Source organism: Panthera pardus, unplaced genomic scaffold (genome assembly GCF_024362965.1).
Source record: "Panthera pardus isolate Hobbes unplaced genomic scaffold, ASM2436296v1 HiC_scaffold_7, whole genome shotgun sequence".
Lineage (NCBI taxonomy): Eukaryota > Metazoa > Chordata > Mammalia > Carnivora > Felidae > Panthera > Panthera pardus.
In genome coordinates this window covers 16,187,248-16,214,675 of record NW_026527002.1, presented here as the reverse complement: position 1 = coordinate 16,214,675, position 27,428 = coordinate 16,187,248, and the positions used below count along the sequence as shown (strand labels likewise).

At 37.3% G+C, this 27,428-nt stretch overlaps 1 long non-coding RNA gene across 1 annotated transcript; it reads right to left on the bottom strand.

Moving 5' to 3' along the window:
* Nucleotides 1-8,543: 8,543 nt before the first annotated feature.
* On the bottom strand, nt 8,544-26,595 carry LOC128775269 (uncharacterized). The gene is made up of 4 exons (XR_008419904.1): nt 26,439-26,595; nt 22,865-22,965; nt 22,674-22,709; nt 8,544-8,728 (listed from the first exon to the last, which is right to left on the bottom strand). It is a non-coding gene; the product is annotated as an uncharacterized LOC128775269 (long non-coding RNA).
* Between the last annotated feature and the right edge of the window lie 833 nt (nt 26,596-27,428).

The window sequence follows — 27,428 nt, the reverse complement described above, 5'->3', positions numbered from 1 at the left end:
TTAAATATTAGTCTCTAGTAACAAAATGAGAATTGCCCACATTCCAAGTAATACTTTATCAGCATATAAACACTCCTTCTATAAATGTTTCTCTAGATTTTTGTTTGGACTTCTGATCCTTCCAGAAGCAATCAGCAGCAGTATGTGTGGTCAGGAACCCATCTGCAGGAAGATCAATTGCCCAGAGAGTGTCAGTAGTACAGTTACCTGGGAGAGACCATACCAATTGAGGGTGGCTGGAGCAGCAGTAAGGTTATAGAAATGGGTTAGGCCAACCCAGCTGCTCTGGAGGCAACTTTCAGCCCTAGGATTTAAGAGACATTCCAGAAAAGAGAAGCATTGAGAGCTTTTCATTTGGTGGATGGGAATTATTAATCATGAGGACTTAAGAGATAAATAGTGAATTTTGAAAAAGAGAAGCAAAGCTGGAGGTATCATAATTCTGGATTTCAAGTTATATTACAAAGGTGTAGTAATCAAAACAGTATGGTACTGCTGGTACATAAAATAGACACGGGTCAATGGAACAGAATAGACAAAACAGAAATAACCCCACAATTATATGGTCAACTAATCTTTGACAAAGCATGAAAGAATATCCAATGGGAAAAAAAAAACAGTCTCTTCAACAAATGGTGTTGGGAAAACAGGACAGCAACATGCAAAAGAAAGAAACTGGACCACTTGCTTACACCATACACCAAAACAAACTCGAAATTGTTTAAAGACCTGAGTGTGACACCTGAAACCATAAAAATCCTAGAAGAGAGCACAGGCAGTAATGTCTTTGACACTGACCATAGCAATATTTTTCTAAATATGTCTTCTGAAGCAAGGGAAATAAAAGCAAAGATAAACTATTGGGACTACCTCAAAATAAAAAGCCTTTGCACAGCAAAGGAAACAATAAATAAAACTAAAGGCAACCTACTGAATGGTAGGAGATATTTACGAGTGATATATCCAATAAAGGATTAATAACCAAAATATAAAAAGAACTTAGACAACTCAACCACCCCAAACCAAGTAATCCAGTTAAAAAATGAGCAAAATACATGAACAGACATTTCTCCAAAGAATACATTCAGGTGACCAATAGACACATGAAAAGATGCTCAACATCACTCATAATCAGAGAAATGCAAATCAAAACTCAATGAGATAGCACCTCATACCTGTCAGAATGGCTAAAATCAAAAACATAAGAAACAAGTGTTGGCAAGGATGTGGAGAAAAAGGAACCTTCTTGCACTTTTTTTTTTATAGAAAAATTTATTTTAACGTTTATTTATTTTTGAGACAGAGAGAGACAGAGCATGAACAGGGGAGGGGCAGAGAGAGAGGGAGACACAGAATCGGAAGCAGGCTCCAGGCTCTGAGCCATCAGCCCAGAGCCCGACGCGGGGCTCGAACTCACGGACCGCGAGATCGTGACCTGAGCTGAAGTCGGCCGCTTAACCGACTGAGCCACCCAGGCGCCCCCCTTCTTGCACTTTTGATGGGAATGCACACTGGTGCAGCCACTCTGGAAAACAGTTTGGAAGTTACTCAAAATGTTAAAAAAAAAAAAATACCCTACAATTCAGTAATTTCACTCCTGGGTATTTATCCCCAAAATACAAAATCACTAATTAAAAGGGATACAGGCACTACTGTTTATAGAAGCATTATTTATAATAACCAAATTATAGAAGCAGCCCACATGCCCATTAACAGATCAATGGATAAAGAAGATGTGGTATATATAGATACATATAATGGAATACTACTCAGCCTTATAAAAGAATGAAATCTTGCCATTTGCAACGACATGGATGGGGCCAGAGAGTATAATGCTAAGTGAAAAAGTCAGAGAAAGACAAATACCATATGATTTCACTCATAGGTAGAATTTAAGAAACAAAACAATTGAGCAAACGCAAAACAAAAAGAGAGAGAGACAAACCGAGAAATAGACTCCTAACTCAGAAAACAAACTGATAGTTACCAGAGGGGAAGTAGATGGGTGGGGGGCGGGGGGTGGTGAAATAGGTGATGGGGATTAAGGAGGGCACTTGTCATGATGAGCACTGGGTGATGTATGCAGTTGTTGAATCACTGTGTTGTACACCTGAAACTAATATAACACTGTATGTTAATTATACTGGAATTAAAATTTTAAAAGAGAGAAAGAGATTGACCTTGCTTAGGATCTATAGCCTGGTGGCTTCTAGAGATATGATAAATTCTAAGCCCCTCAGCCTGTCATACAAGACCCTTTAACTTGGCTCCCAGCTTCCTCACTGGTCCTATCTCCCACTACTCGTGAACTTAGGTAGTGACATTTCTGTAGAGGTGCAGTCTAGAGTGGTCATGAAGAACACACTCTGGGGGGCTATGCTGCCTGCTTTGTCACTCCTTAGCTGAGGGACCTTGGGCAAGTTGTTAACCCTCTTTATGCCTCAGTGTCCTCATATGTGTAATTAGGAACAGGATAATAATCACCATATTATCCTCATAGGATTAATGTGAAGGTTAGATGAGTTTACTAGTTAAATACCAAGAATAGTCAGCCATTATTATTCTCCTTAATAGTTCTTTTACACCTCTACCCTTTTGTTAGTTGTATTTGCTCTGTCTAGAATTCTCTCCACTTTGCTCCCTCCTTTCTATCTCCCTCCTTTGGTAGCTACATAGCAATCAGCCTTTAAATTTCAACGAAACACTCACCTCTCTTAAACCCTTCTCCATTCTACCAAAGTATTCATTTCTCCTCTGGACTTCCAAAGCATTTATTCATTACTTTTGCCCTCTTTGCATAAAAAAAGAACAGTTATAGTACAGCTGTGATGGAGGCATAAGGGCTCAAAAGAGAGAGGCTCAAAGAGCTTCTATCAGCATATTGCAAAAGAACATACATTATGCCTCAATTGTGAACTTGAAGCAACTAAAGATGGAGAGAATAAGAGTTTTCTGCAATTTGGCAGAAAAGTCCTGATTACTTCCTTCTTAAAGACATTTCCAATGCCTTCTTCTCACATGGAGAACAAGAAACAGAAACTTAAATTTCATCTTTGATCTAGGAAACATCTGTAACCCCAAACCACATTATACTAGGAGGGAAATCAGAGAAATGATAAATGACTTAGCACAACACAGGGAGGTCATATCTAAGTGCCTGCATTTCTTGGCCAGAAGCAAGCCAATTTGACTTGCAGGATGCCAGTGTGGCTCAGAAAGTAGAGATACCAATACCCTGAAGAGTAAGGATGAGTAGTATTAATAATAAGATTGTTGAGAAGTCTGTAATAAGAAAAAGTGGATCCTCACATCTTCATTCCCAAATCTCTCAGCCTGGTAACCATCCCTCTGGAAAAATTTGAACCAGAGAGGATACTAACAAAGAATGGTGAGGTAAAGTGCAAGAGTGAAAACAGAATTTTAAGTAAAAATCTGCATATTAAAGCTTGAAGTACCCTGCCAGCCCCCATCCTTTGCCTGTTCTAAATATGAGCAGTTAGGTATACCTTCCATGGGGGAAAATTCGTCCCTGGAGAAACTGATCACATAACCAGAGAAATGTCCTTTAGCTATTGATATAAGGAGTCCACAAGGAAAAGAGTATGTTGGTCAAACCCACGGTTTCTTAACTTATGCATTATTAACATTTTGGACCAGATAATGCAGGGTTGGGGGCTGCTGTCCTTGTGCATTTTAAGATATTTAGCAGCATCCTTAGCTTCTACCCACTAGATACCAGTAGTATCTTTACATAATCAAAGATATCTTCAGACATGGCCAAATGTCTGTCAGTGGTAGGGGGTGGGGATGAGAAATCACCTCTGCTAGAGAACCACTGACCTACAATGAAGTTCACCAGTTTGCAAGCCAGTCCCTACAGAGAGAGTTTCTAATCTGCTTTCTAGTAGATCACCAGCTCTGTGAGCAAGCATAGACTCTGACACGAAAGACAAAGACCAAAACAAAAAATAAACTGTAATTAATATCCCTAGAGACGTAAGAGATGTTTCATATTGAAACAAGACTAATATGTTACATGATAGGAACAGAGAACAAGAAAGAACTCTTAAAAAAAGAAAGTATTATCAAAATAATTTTTAAATTTTGACATAAGTGTTAGGCAAAAAAGTGGAATGAATCTCACCAAAAGTAAAATAAGACAAAGACTGAACATAAAACAAAAGAGTATTAGAGTACCAGCCCTAGAAGATTGACATCTAACTAATAAGTGTTCCAGTAGGTAAAAAGTAAAACTAAGTTATCAAATAACTTAAGAAAAGTTAAGAAAAGTTAAGAAAATAGTTGGAGGGGTTGGGAGTGCAGACAAAATAGGTGAAGGGGATTAATAGGTATAAACCTCCTTACAAAATAAATAAGTCATGGACATGTAGTGTACTGCATAAGGAATAATACTGTAATAACTTTGGTAACAGAAGGTAACTAGACCTATCATAGAGATTATTTCATAATGTATAAAAATATTAAATCCCTATGATGTACACCTGAAACTAATAGGATATTGCAGGTCTATTATACTTTAGTAAAAAAAAGAGAGAAAAAAAGAAAATTGTCTAAAACTTAAGGGCAAGAATCTCCAGATATTAGTGGCTGGGTGACTAGTAAAATAGATTTTAAGAAAGTACCCATATCAACTTCACTATATTGAACTGTAGGGGAAAAAAGATATTAAAACCAAACAGGGAGAAAAATAGATAAATACAAAAGATTGGGAATCACAATGACATTAAACTTTTCCATAGCAAGATTAGAAACAAAAAGACAATGGATCAATGCATTCAAAAATCTTTTGGTATGGGTGCCTGGGTGGCTCAGGTCATGATCTCGTGGTTTGTGGGTTTCAGCCCACATTTGGTTCTGTGCTGACAGCTGAGAGCCTGGAGCCTGCTTCAGATTCCGTGTCTTCCTCTCTCTCTGCCCCATCCCCAACTGCTCTCTCTCTCTCTCTCTCTCTCTCAAAAATAAACATTAAAGAAAATTTGGTGGGGGTGGCGTGTGGGTGGCTCAGTCGGTTAAGCATCCGGCTTCAGCTCAGGTCATGATCTTGTGGTTCCTGAGTTCCAGAGCCCTGCCTCAGGCACTGTGCTGACAGCTGTGAGCCTGGGGCCTGCTTTGGATTCTGTCTCCTTCTCTCTTTGGCCCTCTCCTGCTTGTGCTCTGTCTCTCTCTCTCAAAAATAAATAAACATTAAAAGTTTTAAAAATTTTTTAAATCTTTTGATAAATAATTTATATCTGTGAATTTTATACCCTGTCAAATTATCAATCAAGATGTTTATGATAGGTATGAAATGGTAAGATTTAGTCGTAGGTTCAAAGAAAACTAAGAAAATTAAAGAAAGCCAATTATCAACTGCAGGAAAAATAGGAAAGAAAAGGTAATCATAGTATTTTCTTTTTTGTTGTTCAGCATGAATATTTTGAATATTCATGATTATGAATATTTTGAATATTCATGATTATGAATATTTTCATATTTGATGAAATATGTGATGAAAATATTCAAATATTTTGAATAACTAGTAATGAATATTTTTATAATCAAAGCAGAAAACCATTGAATATAGAATAAATACACAAAAAATGAACTAAACTAAAAACCCCTGTTAATACAATATCAAGAGGATGGAGGGAGGAGACGAAAAGGGTATAAGAAAGAGAAAAATTCTCACTTGCCATAGCAGGAAAAAACAGAGGACCTCCTCCATTTTTAGTAATATAGTGGTTATATGCTGAAAACAATTGAAAAGTTCTGGGTAAAAGGTAAAACATCATTTTCTTAAAAGCATTAATGAACTGATAAGGAAGAAATGAATTCTCAAGCCAGATCTTCAGTGGAGGCTGGAACTCAGGTTAAGTGGAGAGGCTGACTTTTGCTGAATTTGGCAAACTTGCTTTTAAGCTTTTGGGGGGAAAAAGAGATGAAGCCCAGATCCTAGTCAGGGTGAGTCTAATTGATGTTCTTCTTCTATAAGCCTGGGATTTCAAAAGGGTACACACCCTCAGAGTGATGTGAACTATAAATAAACCTTCACACTTTTCCCCTCAGAGACTCTGAGAATCATCTATTTCAAGTTTTGACACAAACAGAATGGGTATATACCTAGATCCCAGCAGGAAACAGCACAAGTCAACTGGGTAATTAAGGAGAGTAATAATTGGTCTATTTATAAAGGTGTAGGCAGGTGTTAGGGAAACCAACATAAGATGGGGAAGAACCATAGTGATAGCAATTACAGGAAGTTTTTACCACCTCTAAATGTGAAGAGTATGGTTGCAGATCCCAAAGAAAGTAGCTGTTTGAAAAGGGTTGCCAGAGAACACAGCCAGTCCATAGCCACCCTGCAAGGAGCAAGCCAGGGATTCCACTTCCATTCTCCCTTGCTGCTGTTCTACAGGTACCTCTCTATCCAGTTCTGAGAACTTTACTGTGAGCAGTTGTTTTTTTTTCTTAACATTTATTTATTTTTGAGAGAGAGAGAGAGAGAGAGACACACAGAGTGTGAGCAGGGGAGAAGAGAGAGAGACACAGAATCTGAAGCAGGCTACAGGCTCTGAGCTGTCATCACAGAGCCCAACGTGGAGCTCGAACTCACGAACCACGAGATCATGACCTGAGCCAAAGTCAGACACTTAATCGACTGAGCCACACAGGTGCCCATACTGTAAGCAGTTTTTAAGTCAGGCTCAGACCTTCAGTGAAGCAAGGTTCTTTACATAGTGCTCTGAGCCTACATCAGACCTTTTCTCATGGGCGGCGATACAGCTCACAGAGAAGGCTTTCCCTGGAGTCTCTTCCAGGACCAGAATCACATTCCATATATACTTTAATGTCAAATCTTATGATTCCTTTTGGGAAGTTCCTATCTGAGACATGCTTCTAACATGAAGCTCTTTTGTAGAGATCATTGACATCTTAAAGTTCAAAATTGATCAGCTCTGGTTTTTAGGTTTGTCCTTTTATATAGAATTTGATTACTTGCCACCAGCAGATATCTCTTACAAAATGGTCACTAGTTGTAATCATAACTTTATTATATATATGATATATATAAATTATATATAATATTATAAACATATATTTCCCACCAAGGGAAAAGGAAGATCATTTCCTCCAAGCTTTACCTGTATTTTGCCTGTGGCACCTCACTTTCTTTACCTGATGTCTTAGTTCAGGCTGCTATAAACAAGATGCTATAGACTGGGCGGCTTAAACAGCAGAAATTTATTTCTCACAGTTTCAGAGACTGGGAAGTCCAAGATCAGGGAGAGGACTCTCTTCCTGGTTTGCAGGTGGCCATCTTCTTGCTGTGTCCCCACATGGAGGACAACAGAGAGGAAGCAAGCTCTCTCAAGTCTCTCTCTTTTTTTTTTAAACATTTTTATTCATTTTTGAGAGACAGAGACAGGGCATGAGTTGGGGAGGGGAAGAGAGAGAGGAAGACACAGAATTGGAAGCACCCTCCAGGCTCTGAGCTGTCAGCACAGAGCCCGATGTGGGGCTCAAACCCACAAACCATGAGATCATGTCCTGAGCTGAAGTTGGACGCTTAACTAATTGAGCCACCCAGGTGCCCCTCGAGTTTCGTCTTGTAAGGGCACAAATCCCATCATGAGGACTTCACCCATTGACCTAATTACCTCCCAAAGGCTCTATTTCCAAATACCATCACATTGGAGATTACCGTTTTAGCATAAGAATTTTGGAGGGACACATTCAATCTTTAGCTCCTGACCTCTCTACAATCTGGACAGCTGAGTAGCTTACTAAACTTAAGCAGTCCCTGTAACAAACAATCCACCAACAATCAAACAGATGAGGCAATTTGAAATACATATGTGCGAAAATACAGTTCTCTCTCTACACCATGCACAAATGAATTCCAAATCGATTAAATGAACAAATAGAATAACTTTATAAACCTGAGTTAGGAGAGGCATTCCTGAATAAGGAAAAAGAAAAGAATCATGTTTTTTGCTATATACCACCTAAATTTTATCCATGAGGCATTATTGCAAAGCACCTATGGTTATGACATTTTAAGGGACACTGATATGTTTTAGACAAGGAAACAAAAATGATACTGGCTCCAAAATTTTAAAACATCTAATTAAATGTTTAAAATATAGGGGCACCTGAGTGGCTCATTTGGTTAAGTATCCAACTCTTGATTTCAGTTCAAATCATGATCTCATGGTTCATGGGATGGAGCCCCACATCAGACTCTGCCTTAACAGCATGAAACCTGCTTGGGATTCTCTCTCTTTCTCCCTCTTTCTCTACCCCTCCCCCGCTCATGCTATCTCTGTCTCTCTGAAAATAAGAAATAAACCTAAAAATTTTTTTAAATAAAAATAAAATATAATATGTCAACTGGTGAACTGTAACTCATCTCAATGTTCATATATAATCATTTATATAAATATAATACAATTTATATCATGACAAAAAATAATTTATACCTAATAAAATTAGAAAACTATAGATTTTTTTGTTTGTTTTTTGAATCTTATAAGAGAACACACTTCACGTGGGAAATGGAAGCAGTTTAATGAGGCTGATTGGATACGGGAAAGATGATGGATCTTGGTTTGGCTTAGGGCAGCCCTGGTCACTCCCAAATGTCATTGTTGTCTATTGCCCAGATTCAGCTCCATCTGGCCCTCATCCATGTTCTCCTCTGAAGACTTTACACATCAGTGGTATTAATCTGAAAAATACAGAACATCTCCTTAAAATGTGAAGATGTTTTCTGTCTCTGGACTTACATTCTTCTTCCTAGAGTTGCACTTTCCTTTGCCCCTGAAAGTAAACCTTCTAGAAACTGAATGATACTAGGCAGTTTTATGCATAATGCATGCTCAGTGAAAACCAGTAAAGCCCAAATAAAATCAGCTTCATTTTCTCTATTCTGATGTTATTTCCCCCTAATAACCTTTTAGGGAAGCAGTAGCTGATTTTGTAACTTTTTTTTCCCCCAATTATCTTAATGATTCTACATACCAGCAATTTATCAGGATCCGTAACTGACAGTACCAATTATTCATAATTGTAACTTTTTATAACCACATTTACATTTACGTCACTTCTATTTTGCAGTGAGGGAAAAAAAAAGACAAATTATAAAGAACTAGTTTCTCTTTTGATTCTCCCCTGTAAGTACAAGAACAGTAGATAAAAGATATTTTTAAATCCTGAAAGCACTAGTTGTATATCTTTTATACTTAGTTAGACTCTATATATCTAAGCAGTTATTTGAGCGTTTGGAGCATATTATATCAAAATGAAGATCCTTAATCCCATGCTTCTATTATAGCATTTCTCACATTGAATTGCAATCACTTTTTCCACAATCATTTCTGATTGTAAGTTCTCTAAGAAATTCTTACCTAGCTTGTTGTCCTAGAAATAGCATGTTCTTATCTCCTGGAAGATGCTTAATGTGTGGTTTTTAAATAATTAATTTGTACAGCTGCATTACATTTATATAGAAATGATTAAAATGTACCATTACTTATCCTCAAATAGTAAACTGCCATTTACAATGCATTTCAAGTCTATTGGAATCCATCTCCAGTAATTCTCTTCTCTGTGTACTACATCATAGTTTTTCATTTCTATTGCACTATCTTCATCAACAGTGACATGTTCTGATTTCTTCTTATCTTAAAAAAAATTATCTTGATCTGTCTTCAGCCATTTTCTCTCTTCAGCCATCACCCCAAACCTCTGCTCCCCTTTACAGAGAATCCCTCTAAATGTTTTCTGTATTATTGTCCATAACCCCAGTTGAGGAGTGGGCAGTGGTGATGTCTTGGCTGGTTAATTAATTCCCGGAAGCAGCAAAACTGGAAAATTAGAGCGAAGGAGGTCTGGGAAAATATATGTAGATAGATTTCTGGTGTAATGCCCGAAGTCGTGGATCCCACAAGAGACCACCAGAGTCATAAGTCAAAGCCAAGCGGCAAGGGTCGTTTATTGCAGGTTGGAACCTGGACCTCCGCGCACTCGTTGCCGGTGACGCTAAGAGGCCCCGATCAGGGTTGGTACAGCGTTTTTATAGACAGAGACAAATAGCACAGGGGAGGTTTCAAATTATGAGGGGCCTGATCAGTTGGTTTTAAAGTAAGGACATTTGTTGTTCTCTGATTGGGCGTCCTTTGGCCTTTGGCGGGAAGGCTTTGTCCGTTACTTGTGGCAGGAGGAAAAAGGGGGAAGGGGGAAGGGGAGGGATGTGTTAAGCAAGCAGGTTTACAGAAGCGAGAAATGCCGGTTAGTTCATGTACAGTCACTTATTCTATTACACACCAGACTAGGTGTGTAATACACACACTAGGTGTGTTATTACACACCAGACTACATTTAGGAAGTTTCACAACTTACTCTATTACATAGTGAGTTACATTCAGGAAAGGTTTCACAATGCTCGTAGCAAACAGCAAGCAAAACAGACTTCTCAGCAATTGTATTTCTTATCAAAGATCCATAATAAGCAGAAAAGAGAACTTAGCTTTAAACTTAGGCAGGGCTGTTCTTTTCACTGGGAGTAGGCACAGAGAAGTAGAGCTTTTTGGTTTGCTTTAGTAGCCACCAGAAAACACCCACTGTAGATGAAACACTGCAACCGGGTGAACTGAGTAACTCTTCTTAGCTGACCCAGTGCTTGAACAATGTGTCCACACACAGGATAGCCATGGTGGCAGCACTGGAAGTTAAAAATGGGCACAGCATTACAGGCTCTCTCCCCATAGATGCCACTGCTGAATACAGAACTGGGAAGCAACAAATGGAGACCAAAGCTGTGTTCTCAGTATAGTAGCCCCTGAGGAGCACCTGGGTGGCTCAGTCAGTTAAGCATCTGACTTCAGCTTGGGTCATGATCTCGAGGTGCATGAGTTCAAGCCCTGCGTTGGGCTCGGTGCTGACAATGCAGAGCCTGGAACCTGCTTCAGATTCTGTGTCTCTCTATCTCTGTGTCCCTCCCCCACTCATGCTCTGTCTGTCTGTCTCTCTCTCTCTCATAAATAAATAAACATTAAAAAAATATACATATATATACATATATATATATGTATATATATGTATATATATGTATATATATATGTATATATGGTAGCCCCTGAGAAGACCAGCTAGTCTCTTGGATAAACTGATTATTGTGGATCTTTTCAATCCTGGAGGAGCAGTAATTAGTCTTTGACTAAGGATGAATAAGGATGTGACTTCCCTGCCTGCAGTACTTTTTTTTTCTTTGCTATTTTTTTTTTTTGAGTAGAGTTGACACACAATGTTACATTAGTTTCAGGTGTGTGATGTAGTGATTTGATAATTTATACATTATGCTGTGCTCACAAGTGTAGATACCATCTGTCCTGACATGTCACTATTACAATATCATTGACTATATTCCTTATGCTGTGCCTTTTATTCCTATGACTTACTCATTCCATAACTGGAAGCCTGTACCTCCCACTCCCCTTCACTCATTTTGCCCATTCTCCTACCTCCTTCCACCAGTTTGTTCTCTGTATTTATAGGTCTCATTCTGCTTTTGGTTTGTTCATTTTTTGAGGTATTTTTAGATACCATATGAGTGGAATCATATGGTATTTGTCTTTGTCTGACTGATTTATATCACTTAGCATGATACCATCTAGGTCCATCCATTTGGTCTCAAATGGCAAGATCTCATAATATTTTTAAGTTTATTTATTTATTTTGAGACAGAGAGAGAGAGAGAGAGAGAGAGAGAGAGAGAGCACAGGAGGAGGCAGAGAGAGAGGGAGAGAGAATCCCAAGCAGTCTCCACACTGACAGAGCGGAGTCCAAATGATCTCATGATATTTTTTATGGCTGCATAATATCCCATTGTATATGTATACCACATTTTTCTTATCCATTTGTCTATTGATGGACACTTAGATTGCTTCCATATCTTGGCTGTTGTAAATACTGCAATAAACATAGAAGTACATATACCTTTTGAATTAATGTTTTCATTTTCTTTTGGTCAAATACCCAATGGTGGAATTATTGGATCATATGATATTTCTATTTTTAGGTTTGAGGACCCTTCATACTGCTTTCCACAGTGCTTGTACCAATTTACACTCCCACCAACAGTGCACGAGAGTGCCTGTTTCACCACATTCTCGCCAACACTTGTTATTTCTTGTCCGTTTGATTTTAGCCATTCTGACAGGTGTGAGATGATATTTTACTGTGGTTTTGATATACATTTCCATGATGGTTAGTGATGCTGAGACTTTGTCAACTGTCTGTTGGCCATCTATATGTTTTCTTTGGGAAAATGTCTATTCAGTTCCTCTGCCCATTTTTTAATTTGGTTGGGTTTTTTTGGTGTTCAGTTGTATAAGTTCTTTATGTATTTTGGATATTAAGCCCTTATCAGATATATCATTTGTAAATATATTCTCTCATGCAGTAGGTTGTCTTTTTTTTTAGTTTTGTTGGTTTCCTTTGCTGTGGAAAAACTTTTCATTTTGATGTACTCCCAAAAGTTTATTTTTGCTTTTGTTTTCCTTGCCTGAGGAGACATAGCCAGAAAAATGTTGCTATGGCCAGTGTCAAAGAAATTACTGTCTGTGTCCTCTTCTAGGATTTTTATGATTTCAGGTCTCAACATTTAAGTCTTTAATCCACTTTGAGTTTATTTTTGTGTATGATGTTACAAAGTGGTCCAGTTTCACTCTTTTACAGGTAGCTGTTCAGTTTTCCCAAAGCCATTTGTTGAAAAAACTTTCCCCCATGGTATATTCTTGCCTCTTTTGTCAAAGATTAATTGACCATATAATCATGGGTCTATTTCTAGGGTTTCTATTCTGTTCTATTGATCTATGTGTCTATTTTTTTGCCATTACCATACTTTTTGATTACAACAACTTTGTAATATATCTTGAAACCTGGTATTGTGATACCTCCAGATTTGTTCTTCTTTCTCAGGATTGCTTTGGCTATTCAGGATCTTCTGTGGTTCCATACAAATTTTAGTATTATTTGTCCTAGTTTGGTGAAAAATACTGTTGGTATTTTGATAGGGATGGTATTGAATCTGCAGATTACTTTGGGTGATACGGACATTTTAACAATATTAATTCTTCCGATTCATGAGCATGGAATACCTTTGCATTTGTTTGTGTCATCTTCAATTTCTTCAATGTCTTTCATCAGTGTTTTATAGTCTTTGAAGTACAGGACTTTCACTTCTTTGGTTTAGTTTATTCCTAGGTGTTTTATTCTTTTTTGGTACAATTGTAAATGGTGTTTTTTTCTTAATTTCTCTTTCTCCTACTTTGTTATTAGTGTACAGAAACACTACTGATTTCTGGTTATTAATTTTGTATCATGTCACTTTATTGAATTCGTTTATTCTAGTAGTTTTTTTGCTGGAGTCTTTAGGTTTTTTTATGTATAGTATCACATTGTCTGCAAATGATGACAGTTTAACTTTTTCTTTGCCAGTATGGATGCCTCTTATTTCTTTTTTCTTTTCTGATTGCTGTGGCTGGAACTTCCAGTACTACACTGGGTAAAGCTGGCAAGAATGGACATCCTTGTCTTGTTCCTGACCTTAGAGATAAAGCTCTCCGTTTTTCACCATTGAGTATGATGTTAGCTGTGGGTTTTTCATATATGGCCTTTGTTGTTTTGAAGTATGTTCCTCTAACCCCACTTTGTTGAGAGTTTTTATCATGAATGGATGTTGAATCTCATCAAATGCTTTTTCTGCATCTATTGAGATGATCATATAATTTTTATTCTCGTTTTGTTGATGTGGTGTATGACATCAATTGATTTGAAAATATTGAACTATCCTTTCATCCCAGGAATAAATCCCATTGATCATGGTGAATGATCTTGTGAATGTATTGCTGTATGCAATTTGGTAATATTTTGTTAATGATTTTTGCATCTCTGTTTATCAGGGATATTGGCATATAGTTTTCTTTTTTTGTAGTATCTGTCTGATTTTGGTATCAGGATAATCCTGGCCTTGTGGAATATATTTGAAGCTTCTATTTTTTGGAATTGTTGGGGGAGAATAAGTATTAACATTTTTTTAAAGGTCTGGTAGAATTCACCTGTGAATCCATCTGTTCCTTGACTTCTATTTTTTGGTCATTTTTTTTATTACCAATTCAGTTTCATTACTTATAACTGTTCAGATTTTCTATTTCTTTCTGGTTAAGTTTTGGAAGATTGTATGCTTCTAGGAATTTATCCACTTCTTCTAGGTTCTCTAATTTGTTGGCATATAATTTTTAGTAGTATTCTCTTATAATCCTTTGTGTTTTTACAGTGTCAGTTGTTATTTCTCATCTCTCATTTCTGATTTTGTTTATTTGGGTATTTTCTTTTTTTTTTTTTTTCTTGTTGAGTCTGCCTGCAGTTTTGACAGCACCACTCTCTAAGGGCTTATAGAATGTACTTTACCAACATGAGATCCTGTGAAACACTGTCACAGATTGAAGAAACCATTTCACAGCAAAAGGGTGTGTGACCATAGGCATAAGGCCATGGGACACACTAATTCTCCACATACCACATTCCCCAGAGCATCAGCCTGATAGATCTTTGGAATGTCTCAGTTAAGGTGCCAGCTTGGAGACAAGGTCCCACAGTGTTGCTGCAGAGTCCTTCAGGATGTGATATATGCATTGAACAAATGCGTGATGTACCGTACCTGCTCTTCAAAAGTGCATTTCACAAGTCCAGAAATCAAGCTCCTCTCAGCATCACTTTCATGAGCCCACTTGCAGAATATATGTTTCCCACCTCTGCAACTCTGGATTAGATGTCCTCATTCCCAAAGAGGAGGGAATACTTTCACCAGTCACATAATGATGTTTCACTGAACGCACAACTACAGCTAATGCCTGGTCACTTTAGACTTCTCGTGTTCTTGGGTCAACAAGCAAAGAAAGGACTTATTCTATTCTTTGTAATAATTGACTGTGATTACAAGGTTGCTGCTACTTTCTGGGTCAGGAAAGAGCTTGCAACTTGAAGGACTAATTGGAACATCCCTTAGTGTTTCCATTCCCAGTGAATAATAATAAACAGTGAATGCACTAACTATGGCCTGATGGAATAAGACAGTCAAAGCCTCAGTACCCCCAGAGATGAAGGTATTGGTGATTCCACCAGGCAGAGAATCCAGAGAGGCTGAAATAATGGCCAAGTATAGGGAAAATATTAAATGGGTTGAGGAGGAGAAGGATGAAGAATACAAGTTGTAGTCTTGGGAACAGGTGCAAGAACAGGAACTATGACTTGTTTCACTGACCCTCCCACTGTAAATCTGTTCTTTAAGAGATTATGTGCAACCCCCATTGTAAGTGGTTGGTTGTCAGTAGAGCATATCTCAGTGGTGCACGGATTCAACTCTAACAGACATTTGTGGTACCTTGTACACATGCTCTCAGTTCATTTGATGTAAATGTAGCTATGATGGGACAGTTCTACTTGGTATACCCTCAACTTATACCCCAGCTTTTCTATCCTTTTCTACCTAATGGGATACCAAGTTTATCAAACTAAGTTTTGTTTTGTATTTAAATGATTCAACTGCCAATGAAAGTGTTATGAAACAGATTAATGTTCAGGATTTCACTTAAAAGTTGATGTTCCCAGCACAAGTAACAACAGCAATGAAAAGATAAATTAGACATTATCCACATTAAGTTTTTTGTGATTCAAAAGACACCATCAGGAACATGAAAATGGGAGAAAATTTTTGCAAATCATATATCTGATAAGGGAATTGTATCTGGAACATATTAAGAACTCTTACAATTCAATAATAAAAAGATAAATAATTCAATTTAACAATGAGCAAAGGATGTGAATAGACTTTTCTCCTAAGAAGATATACATGTGGCCACCAAAGCACAGGAAAAGATGCTCAGTGTCATTAGTCATAAGGGAAATGCAAATCAAAACCACAATGAGCTTCCAGTTCACACCCTATAATCAAAAGAATAGCTCTAATAATAAAAAAAAAGAGACAGATAATAATCCCTTCTACACTCCCAGTAGAAATGTAAGTAGTAGTCACTTTGGAAAACAGTCTGGAAGTTCCTCAAAATACAAAACATAAACCTAGCAATCCCACTCATAGGTATATACCCAAGAGAAATGAAAATGTATGTCCATCCAAAACTAGTACACAAATGTTCATAGCAGCATTATTCATTAACAGCCCAAAAGTAGAAGTAACCCAAATGTCCATCAATTAATAAATGGATTTTTCTGGTATGTAAACTGGTGCAGCCACTCTGGAAAACAGTATGGAGGTTCCTCAAAAAATTAAAAATAGGACTACCGTATGACCCAGCAATTGCACTACTAGGTACTTATCCAAAGGATACAAGTATGCTGTTTCGAAGGGGCACATGCACCCCAATGTTTATATCAGCACTATTGACAATAGCCAAAGTATGGTAAAAGCCCAAGTGTCCATCGACTGATAATGTATAAAGAAGAAGTGGCATATATACACAATGGAATATTACTTGGTGATTAAAAAGAATGAAATCTTGCCATTTGCAGCTATGTGAATGGAACTAGAGTATATTATGCTAAGCGAAATAAGTCAGTCAGAGAAAGAAAGATAAATATATGGCTTCACTCATATGTTGAATTTTAAATATAAAACAGATGAACATAAGGGAAGGGAAGCAAAAATAATATAAAAACAGGGAGGGGAACAAACATAAGAGACTCTTAAATATAGAGAACAAACAGCGTTGCTGGAGGGGTTTCATGGGGGGATGGGGTATATGGGCAAGGGGCATTAAGGAGGACACTTGTTGGGAGGACCACTGGGTGTTATATGTAGGATATGAATCACTGGATTCTACTCCAGAAAGTATTATTGTACTATATGCTAACTAACTTGGATGTAAATTTAAAAAATAATAATAAATAAATAAATAAATAAATAATGGATTTTTAAAAAGCTGGCATATCTATACTATGGAATAGTATTCAGTAATAAAAAGAAATGAAATAACAATACTTGGTAAAAGATAAATGAATTCAGAAAACATAGTGTCAGTGAAAAATGCCAGTCACAAAGGACCACATATTGGATGATTCAAAGTATGTGAAATGTCCAATATAGGCAAATCCAGAGAGAAAAAAAGTAGGCTAGTGGTTGCCTAGGGTGGGAGGAAAAATGCCTACTAGTAGGTACAGGTTTTTCATGGGGGAGAAAATAAAAATGTTCTAAAATTGATTGTGATGATGATTGCACAACTCTGTGAATATACTAAAAGCCATTGGAGTGTATACCTTAAATGGGTGAATGGTATGGTATGTGAATTATATCTCAATAAAGCTGTTATTAAAAATAATAGGGTAAACTAAGGATTGGGGAAATTGGAAACTGTCTGTACTATCTTCCCAATTTTTCTATAAACCTAAAACTATTCTAAAATAAAATATTTACTTAAAAAATAACTAAGTCACCAATCCAAATTGTTGGTTAAAATAATGAAAGCCCAGTTTGGAGAAGTCTGTAGTAAACTGGCAAAGGATTATTTGTTTTAGTGTATCTGTCAGAGTTCAATCAGAGAGGCAATACCACTAGGATATACATATATACATAAGAGAATTGGTTATAGCAGTGTGATATTATGTAATTGTAAAGCTTAATAAATCTCTGTGGGGCTGTTGTTTTCTGCTTCTGATGCTAAAACTTGAAGTCTACAGGACAGGCAATGGGAAGGGGAAATTGACATAAGTGTAGGGAAAGCAAATATAAGCTAGAGTTCATACACGTGAGCTGGAGTCACTGTGAATGTTCTGAAATTTGTGTCAGTTGTTGTTGCTTCTGATGTTGATAGTATGGGTGTCCTATAGAAACCAGTGGAAAGCTAGGCTAGCACACATGCCTTACACAAACCAATGTCCAATAAATATTTGTTGAATAAATCAATGGATTTAAATAATGTCTATGAAAATATTTTTGTGAACTATAAAAATTTTATATAACTGGCATTGCTGTTATCATTAATACTCTGATTGCTTGAAATTTATCTTATATTTTAACGATGTCGATGATAAATAACTCCATTTCCATTTTCTCAATAGCTGTTGAAACAGTTTACTCCCCTCTTTTTTCCCCCTGAAATTTTTTCCTGATGTTCAGAGAATTGATGAGATTCTGGCATGCCCCCTCAGTTGTCCCAGCATCGTTTGTTAAAAAGATTATTATTCCCCCATTGAATTATCTTGACACCCTTGTTGGAAATTAATTAACAATAAATGTCAGTGTTTATTTCTGGACTCTCAAGCTATTGCATTGTTATCCTTATGCCTCATGTTTCTTAAATCATTTTGATGATGGAAACAAAAAGCATAACAGCACCTGATGTGGTGCTCAATGTATTGTAACATGTAAGAAAACTATATTAAAAAAAAACCCACCTATATTTAAAAGGTGGAAAGGGTAAAGAGGCCTAAATAGAAGTATGTTTTCTCAAAGTGGGAAAACATTTATACCACTAGATTATAATAAATTATATATGTATATTGTATTACTTAAAGCAGTCATTAAGAAAACTATATCAAGTGATGTACTAAAAAAGACAATAATAAATCAAGATGGAATCCTAAAAACATTCAAGTAACCCAGAGGAGGGTAAAAATAGAAACAGTGGAATGAGAAATAGGTAACAAGTAGAAAACAAGTAATAAAATGGTAGACTTAAATCCTAACATAATCAAAATTACTTTAAATGTAAATCATCTAATTATACCACTTAAGAGACAGGGATTGCATAATGGATTTAAAAATATGATCCAATGGTAGGCTATCTATAAGAAACTCACCTCAAATACAATTGTGCAAGTAGGTTGAAGGTTAAAATATGGGAAAAGATATATCATGCAAGCATTAATTTAAAAAAAACAGTAATGGCTATATTAATATCAGATAAAGTAGACTTCAGAGAAAAGAAAATTACTGGAGACAGAGACATTGATCAGTCTACTGGGAAAACGTAATGATTCTAAGCGTAATGGCTCACTCATATGTGGAATTTAAAAAACAAAACAGATGAACATGTGGGGGAAAGGGGGAGAGGGATGGCAAACCAGGAAACAGACTCTTAACTATAGAGAACAAACTGAGTGTTACTGGAGGGGAAGTAGGCAGGGGGATGGGTTAAATGGTTGATGAGTTAAGGAGGGGCATTAGTAGCGATGAGCACTGGGTGTTGTATGTAAGTGATGAATCACTAAATTCTAACACTGTATGTTAACCAACCAGAATTTAAATAAAAAACTTGATGGAAAAAAAATAAATGTAATGGCACCAAACAACAGAACACCACAATGCATAAAACAAAGCTATCCCAGTTGTCCTGTTTCTATCCCAGGAAGGGGGTTTGCTTCTGTAGGTTTGAGACATAGGCTTACATGCCTTATTATCACTGTTGTGCAAGACCCATAAAATAAGAAAACTATCACACTCAAAAGAGAGCTCAAAGGACAGAGCCAAAGATACATGACTAGAGTAATGACTACAAAAAGGAAGACCTTAGAGGATAATGGAGTCAAGGACTCAGAGAGCTGGGGATATAGAGCACAGAATTGTAGGTTGAAACACATAAGCAACAGCTTGAATATCAAGGCAGAATGAAGAATTTCTTGCTACAGTTGAACAAGTAGCATGTCCAGATAGCATGTTGCATGAAATCTATGAATCCTTTTTTTAATATTTTTTAAGTTTTTATTTTAATTCCAGTTTGCTAGTATACAGTGTAATATTAGATTCAGGTGTACAATATAGTGATTCAACACTTCCATACAACACCCAGTGCTCATCACAGCAAGTCCACTCCTTAATCCCTATTACCTATTTCACCCATTTCTCCACTCACCTCCCCTCTGGTAACCATCAATGTGTTCTCTACAGTTAAGAGCCTGTTTCTGGTTTGCCTCTCCATTCCTTCTTTTTCCCCATTTGCTTATTTATTTTGTTTCTTAAATTCTACATGTGAGTGAAGTGATATGGCATTTGTCTTTCTCCAACTGACTTATTGCACTTAGCAGAATACTCTCTAGCTCCACCCATGTTGTTGCAAATGAAAAGATTTTATTCTTTTTTATGGCTAAGTAATATTTCATTGTGTGTGTGTGTGTGTGTGTGTGTGTGTGTGTGTATATATATATATATATATATATATATATATATATATACCAAATCTTTTTTCTTTTCCCCTCAGATCTAAGGTTAAAGTTTAGTTTAGGACCATAATAATGATTAGTGTTAGGGTTAGGGACACTGTGAGGGTATGTGCCTATTATCCTGCAGTTCAGAGACCTCTCCAGAGGGATAACTTTAAGGTTAGAGTTAGGGTTAAGGTTAGGGTTAGGATTAGGGTTAGTGGTTAGTAGTTAAGGGTTAGGGTTAGAGTTAGGGTTATGGCTAGAGTTTGGGTTAGGATTAGGGAGAGGGTGTCTGGTATCCTTCAGTTTCATGAATCCTTTTAAAAGGCCTAGGGCAGGGGCACCTGGGTGGCTCAGTCTGTTGAGTGTCTGACTTCAGCTTAGGTCATGATCTCGTGGTTCATGAGATCTGCATTGTCAGCACAGAGCCCGCTTCAGATCTTCTGTCCTCCTCTTTTCTAACCCTACCCCAGTCACTCTCTCTCTCATGCAGACAAAAATAAAAAATAAAAAAAATTTAAAGGCCTAAGGCATAAAATTTACAGATAAATGTGACATAACCCAATCTTTTTTTCTTAACCAAAGAGTATCACTAATATTGGTTGAGCACTTACTATTTTTCTGGCAATAGTAATAATATGCATTATCTCATAATTTTCGCAATAGTTCTATTGTATTAATTTTCTATTGCTGCAATAACAATTTACCATAACCTTGGTGGTTTAAAACAACAGGTATCTTCCTGTTTTTTTAGGACAGAAGTCTGACATGGGCCTCATTGAGATAAAATTAAAGTATTGGTAGGGCTGTGTTCCCTCCCATACACTTGTGGTAAGATCTGTTTCCTTGCCTTTTCTAACTTCTAAAGTTGCCTACATTCCTTGGCTTGTGGACCCCTCCACCCATCTTCAAAGCTAGAAAATTCAATCTAAGTTCTTTTCACACTGCACCATCTGACCTCTTCTCTCTTATCCTTTTATTTTTAAGGACCCTTGTGATTACATTAGATATTCTCAGATAATCCAGAATAATCTTCCTGTCTTATGGTCAATTTATTAGCACCTTTATTTTGTCTGCAACCTGAATCCCCTTTTATCATTAAAGTTACACATTTGTAGGTTCCAAGCACCAGAATGTGGACATCTTCAAAGGTATGAAGTGGGTTCTATAACCCAACACTTAACATCTGAAGCAGTGAATCCTAAAAAGGGGTGATTTACTCTATTGAAATGTGCAATGTCTGGAGACATTTTTTATTGTCATGACTAGGGGGAACTGATACTGGCAGCTAGTGGGTAGAGATGCCAAACATCCTACAATTCATGGGAAATTTCCTCACAGCTAAGAATTATTAAAACGTCAATAGTGCCACTGTTGAGAAGCCAAGGTCTACGGAAATGGAGGCTTGGAGAAGTTAAGTATCTTGACCACAGTCATAGCTAATAAGTTCCAGAACCGTGATCTGAACCCAGGTCCACCTGCCTTTGGATCGTGAACACTTTCCAGCTTTCCCACACTGCAGCACTATACCATGAATTGTCTGTGACAAGCAACGCTGAATGTCCTCCTCCGTGGATATATTCATACACCACAAAATGAGGACTTTTTTAGTCTCATTATTCTGAACATGCACCTGTCCAGCTGCAAGGGCCTTGAAGATTTGAACAAAGCAGACTTGTTCAGTAATTAAAGTAGGTGTAGTGCTTTCATTGAGTATAGTTCATCCAGGCTTTAAAAGTAATAAACAAAGGTGTGGAGTAGCATGCTACCAGTAGTAAAGGAATTAGGCCTGGGAGATGAGATGTCATGTCAATCTTTTTCTTCTTTACTCATCTCTCTAGTTCCTGTTGTTCCAGTTGCCATCACGTCAGTTACTGACAGTATTCAGAAATATGTGTGGTCTGTGAGGAAGGATAAATACCAGAGTGTGTGCATTCTGAATGCACTCTAAGTGTGAACCTTGGAAAGTTCTATTCTGGTGTATTTATATAGGTGAGGAACCGTATATGAAAACAATACATGATATTTATCATACACATGAAAAAAATGCTTTAGCATATACAACAAAAAGTAGAATGCTCAGTCACAGATTTTTTAATGATAATGGAGTTTACTGTTTTCAACAATCACATCATTAACAACCGGTTGCATCTGAACATTACTATTGCATAAAATATTACATCATTAAATACACACTGAAAATAATTATAACAACATTATTATTTTCTATAGCCACATGTTCCCTGAAGCACCAAGAATTATTTTAGCATAATTATGATCTAAACTGTACAAATATCAGCATGATTTTAAAAGACTTTAATTAGAGAACACCTTTAGTTTCCATTGGGTAAACAGTTTCATTCTAACATCAATAACAGCAATTCATGTAATTACATATTTGTGTACAGGGTTTACTTGGTCTAAATGATTTAAACAGTTTGGAACAATGTTATTACCTTGTAGAGTTTCAAATTCAAGCTATCACAGCACCGCTGTAAAAAGAAAACAGTATCAGCTAAATGGGACATTCCATGTATGTGAAGAAAGCTGAACACCCTTAAAAGTGGTCATTAATGATTTAAGGCTCCATAAAAATAGATCACTGTGCTACCCCCCCCACCTGAGTTTTACCAGTTAGAAAACTAACCCATTCTCCAAGAAGTCCAAAAAGCTGGTGACTCTCTCAAGGTGACCCAACTCCTGAGATCAGCACCAAGACAAACTCTCAGGTCTCCCAGTTCTGAGCTCCTTGAGATGAGAGATCACATCCTCATTCTTGTTCTACCTACCCCAAGGGGCTTAAGCAGTGTCAGGCAGAATAATGTGTCTGCAGAATTGATTCTCTAATACTCTATTTAATTACCAAACTCTTACAAATGTCTTGTTTTAAATTCAGCACTGAAATTCAATTAATTTCCTGATCTATCTACCCCTCCCCCACAACCCCTGGAGCAGTCCGTAATCCAGGAAGTAAAGGGAATTCACTGGCCTCCTAGACCCTGCTGCCAAGTCATAGTCAGTATCCATTCTGAATACTGAATGTCCTTTAGCTGCTGCTAAAGGCCATGAACATCATCCTGGTTTATATCTAATAAATTTTAATTTTTTTTAATGTTTATTTATTTTTGAGACAGAGAGAGACAGAGCATGAGCACGGAAGGGGCAGAGAGAGAGGGAGACACAGAATGTGAAGCAGGCTCCAGGCTCTGAGCTGTCAGCACAGAGCCCGACGTGGGGCTCGAACTCACAAACTGTGAGATCATGACCTGAGCTGAAATCAGACGCTTAACCGACTGAGCCACCCAGGCGCCCCTATATCTAATAAATTTTAAACTTGACTTTGAGTAAACTACCTAACCTCTCCTCTCTCCTTAAAATGAGGGTGAAAATAATAATGGTTCTATTCATGGGATTGTGAGGATTATATGAGATTATTTGCACAAGGTTCCCAGCACAGTGTCTGGCATATAATAAATTCTTAATAAAAGTTAGCTATTGTTATTATTTTGCTAGAATGTAAGTTCCTGAGGGCAGAGACTTGGTCTATTTGGTACACAGAACAGAACAGAAATCACTTAAAAAGAGCCAAGGAGTAGAGAATACCAGGCTTTGAAGAGTTGAAGTTGGAACTAATAAATTAAAATTTATCTTAATGTCTTAGCGACTATGGCAGAAGTTGGAAGCATCTTGTGTAACATAGTCTATGTTTTCTGACAAAAAAAAAAGCAAACACATTTGTCTGCAAACACATACTGTCTCCTAGGAACAAGTAGTACCAGAAAAATTGCCAAAATTCTTCTGGATTAAGTGTGAATCTCTTAGGATTGACTCATCATTTTATGAGCAAGAGGTCAGGTGAGAAGTTTAAATCATTTCTATTTGGTTAGGATTCCTGTCACAGTCGAATGAAAATCTGCCTGTCTTTGCCTGGTTAACTTTTGCCCTTCTTATGCATATCGTATAAAAAACCATCAGGTGTGCTAAAGTTAGGATCAGCTATTAAAAGAAAATATATTACAATTAATTTAACATATACAAATTCATTATTTATCATCAACATCATTAAAATACAAGACAAATTTCAAACACCAGAGTATAAATAATGATAATAGCAATAGCACTTATATAAAACTTTACAATCTACAAAACTATTTTCACAGACATTATTGAAATCCATTGATTTATTCAACAAATATTTATTGGATTATGTGCAAGGCATGTGTGCTAGGAGACAGTAGTTTAAAATAAAATACTGTACTTGCCTTCTTAGAATTCACAGCTTAGTGGAGCAAGTTACACCTTGAAGAAATAATCAACCAAATAATTAATTACACTATAAGTGCCATGATGGAGAAGTACAGGGGATTATGAAAGTGTCCAACAGGGGAGCCTGACCTGGACCAAGGGGTTAGGGAAAGCTTCCCTAAGGAAGTGAAATTAAGGGTGAGGCCTGAAGAAGGAATGAATAAACATAAGCCAAGGAAGAGGAGAGTGAGCATTAGAAGACAAAGAAGCAGCCTGTGCAAAGGAGATGAGTTGGGAAGACGCACAGCCTATACTAGGAAGTGATAAGAGAATGCCACGGAAGCTGGGCATCCAGAGCCAAGAACCAAGTCACATAAGATGACAGAATAGGCAGGGGGTCCAAGGGTCACATCATGCTGAGCCTTGTACACTCTTCTAAAGATTTGATCATACGACCTCATAAATTAATACATATTTGTGGATAGTACAGGGCAAAGGCATCCATAATGATGGGTGAATTCCACATGGTTTTATGCAGTCATGTTAGCAAAAGTTGAATGTCCCAAATAGCAACCCAGCTGGCTCCAAACTACTACAGCCAACAGCTGTAAGAGTTACCTTGGCTTTCTAAGCACCTAAATGACTTTAGAGACTAGTCTGCCAGAACATTAGCAGTGAATAGTCAAGCCTTTTCACCCTCATTCTGACTCTGACTCACGGCTTTATGACTGTGTACAAATTTTTAGGTACTTTGAGCTTCAGCTTTTTTGTTTACAGAATGGAGGTAATTTTTGCCTAACCTGATTTTGTGAAGATTAACAAAGAAAGCACTTTGCGATGATAAGATAGATCTCAATGTTGATAGTTATATGATTCTGAATCATGCTTTCCTTAGTGAAATTCTTAAGTAACATTTTATTCTGGAAGGTTTTAGAATGCCTTCTTTCATATGCTTAAAAGGTAGTTTGGTATAATAGGAAAGGCTTTGGAGATGGAAACACCTGACATCAAATGTCAGTCCTAGCACTTCCTAGGCGGGTGACAATGGTGCCACTTGAGCCTCTGTTTTTTCATCTGCTCCTTGGTAGCAATAAATTCTACCTCTATTGTTATATTAAGTATCATATGACAAAACATTGGGGAGACTTATAGTACCTATTACATAACAGATCTGCAGTAAATATTTGTTCCCTACTTTTAGCTCCCTTTCTCTGAGAAGAAAAATATTTCTGTGTTGCATTTAAGAAAGTAGCATAGATCAGTGCTTCACAGACTTCGAACGTGCATAGGAAACACTTGAGGATTTGCTAAAATGCAGAGTTGGAATTAGCCAATCTGGGATAGAAAACAAGATAAGGCATTTCTAAGAAGCTTCCAGGTGATGCTGTCACAACTAGTCCGTAGACCATACATTAAGTAGCAAGGGTTTAGATGGTCTGGCTAGTTTACTAATGTCATCAACCTGCCATCCATATCAGAACGAGAGTTAGCTGATATTGGGATGTATCTTCGCAGATCTCCATGCTTCCTGGAGAAAGGACATAAGGTCTATGACTTCTTATTGTTTGATTTCATTTACATTTCTTGACCCAGAAAAAAGGAATATTCTTACCATAGAAAAATCCACTAAGAAACATTCTTAACACAGAGGTTTGCTTATAATTCACTCAAGGATCTGTTAGAAATGCTAACGAAAGCTAAACTTTGAGTTCCAAGAAGGCAAGAACCAAATTATATTTTATACTACTCTCTCCTAGCATACATGCCTTGCATATAACCAACATCCAATAAATATCTGTTGAATAAATCAATGGATTTCAATAATGTCTGTGAAAATATTTTTGTAAAGTTTATATAAATGGTATTGCTATTATCACTATTCATACTCTGATTACTTAAATTTTATCATGTATTTTAATGATGCTGATGATAAATAATTCAAATTCCATTTTCTCATTACTTTTGAAACAGTTTACCCCTCTTTGCTCCTCCCCAAAACCTTTTCTTCCTGTAGTTCAAAGAATTGAAGAGATTTTGGCATAATCCTTCCTTCTCTGTCAGTTGCTTCCTTGATTCTTCCCATCCCAGGACAGTGGCAGATCCCTCAAGGACCAGTTCTCAGCCGTCTGCTCCTTTCCCCAGCCCTCCCTCAGAAACTTTGTCCAACTTTATGATGTCAGCTGTCACACTATAAAGACCCAAGATGTGGGGCGCCTGGGTGGCGCAGTCGGTTAAGCGTCCGACTTCAGCCAGGTCACGATCTCGCGGTCCGTGGGTTCGAGCCCCGCGTCAGGCTCTGGGCTGATGGCTCGGAGCCTGGAGCCTGTTTCCGATTCTGTGTCTCCCTCTCTCTCTGCCCCTCCCCCGTTCATGCTCTGTCTCTCTCTGTCCCAAAAATAAATAAAAAACGTTGAAAAAAAAATTAAAAAAAAAAAAAAAAAGACCCAAGATGTAAGCAGGACTGCTCCTCAACTTCGGTCCCCTAGCTTCAGTTGCTGGACATTTCATTTCTGATGTCCAGCAATCAGTGTTATCTGTAATTGAAATCATTAACCTAGTCCCAAAGTGCCTCCATCTCCAGACTTCCTGTTTATGTGATGGTATTGGCAATCTCACCCTACTGAAATTTGACATCACCCTCATACCAGTGAGCTTTAGTATATTCACAGAGTTGTGCACCCAACCAGAATCTAATTATAGAATATTTCCAGACTGACAGAAGTCTGATAACCTAGCCCTGGTAAGCTTTAATCTATTTTTTGTCTCTGATGATCTGCCTGGACATTTCCCGTACACAGAATCACACACTATGTGGTCTTTTGTGACTTGTTTCTTGCACTTGACATAATGTTTTCAAGTTTCACCCATGTTGTAACATGTGTCAGTACCTCATTCCTTTTTATGGCCGAATAATACTCTATTGTGTGATACACCACATTCTGTTTATCCATTCATCAGTTGATGGA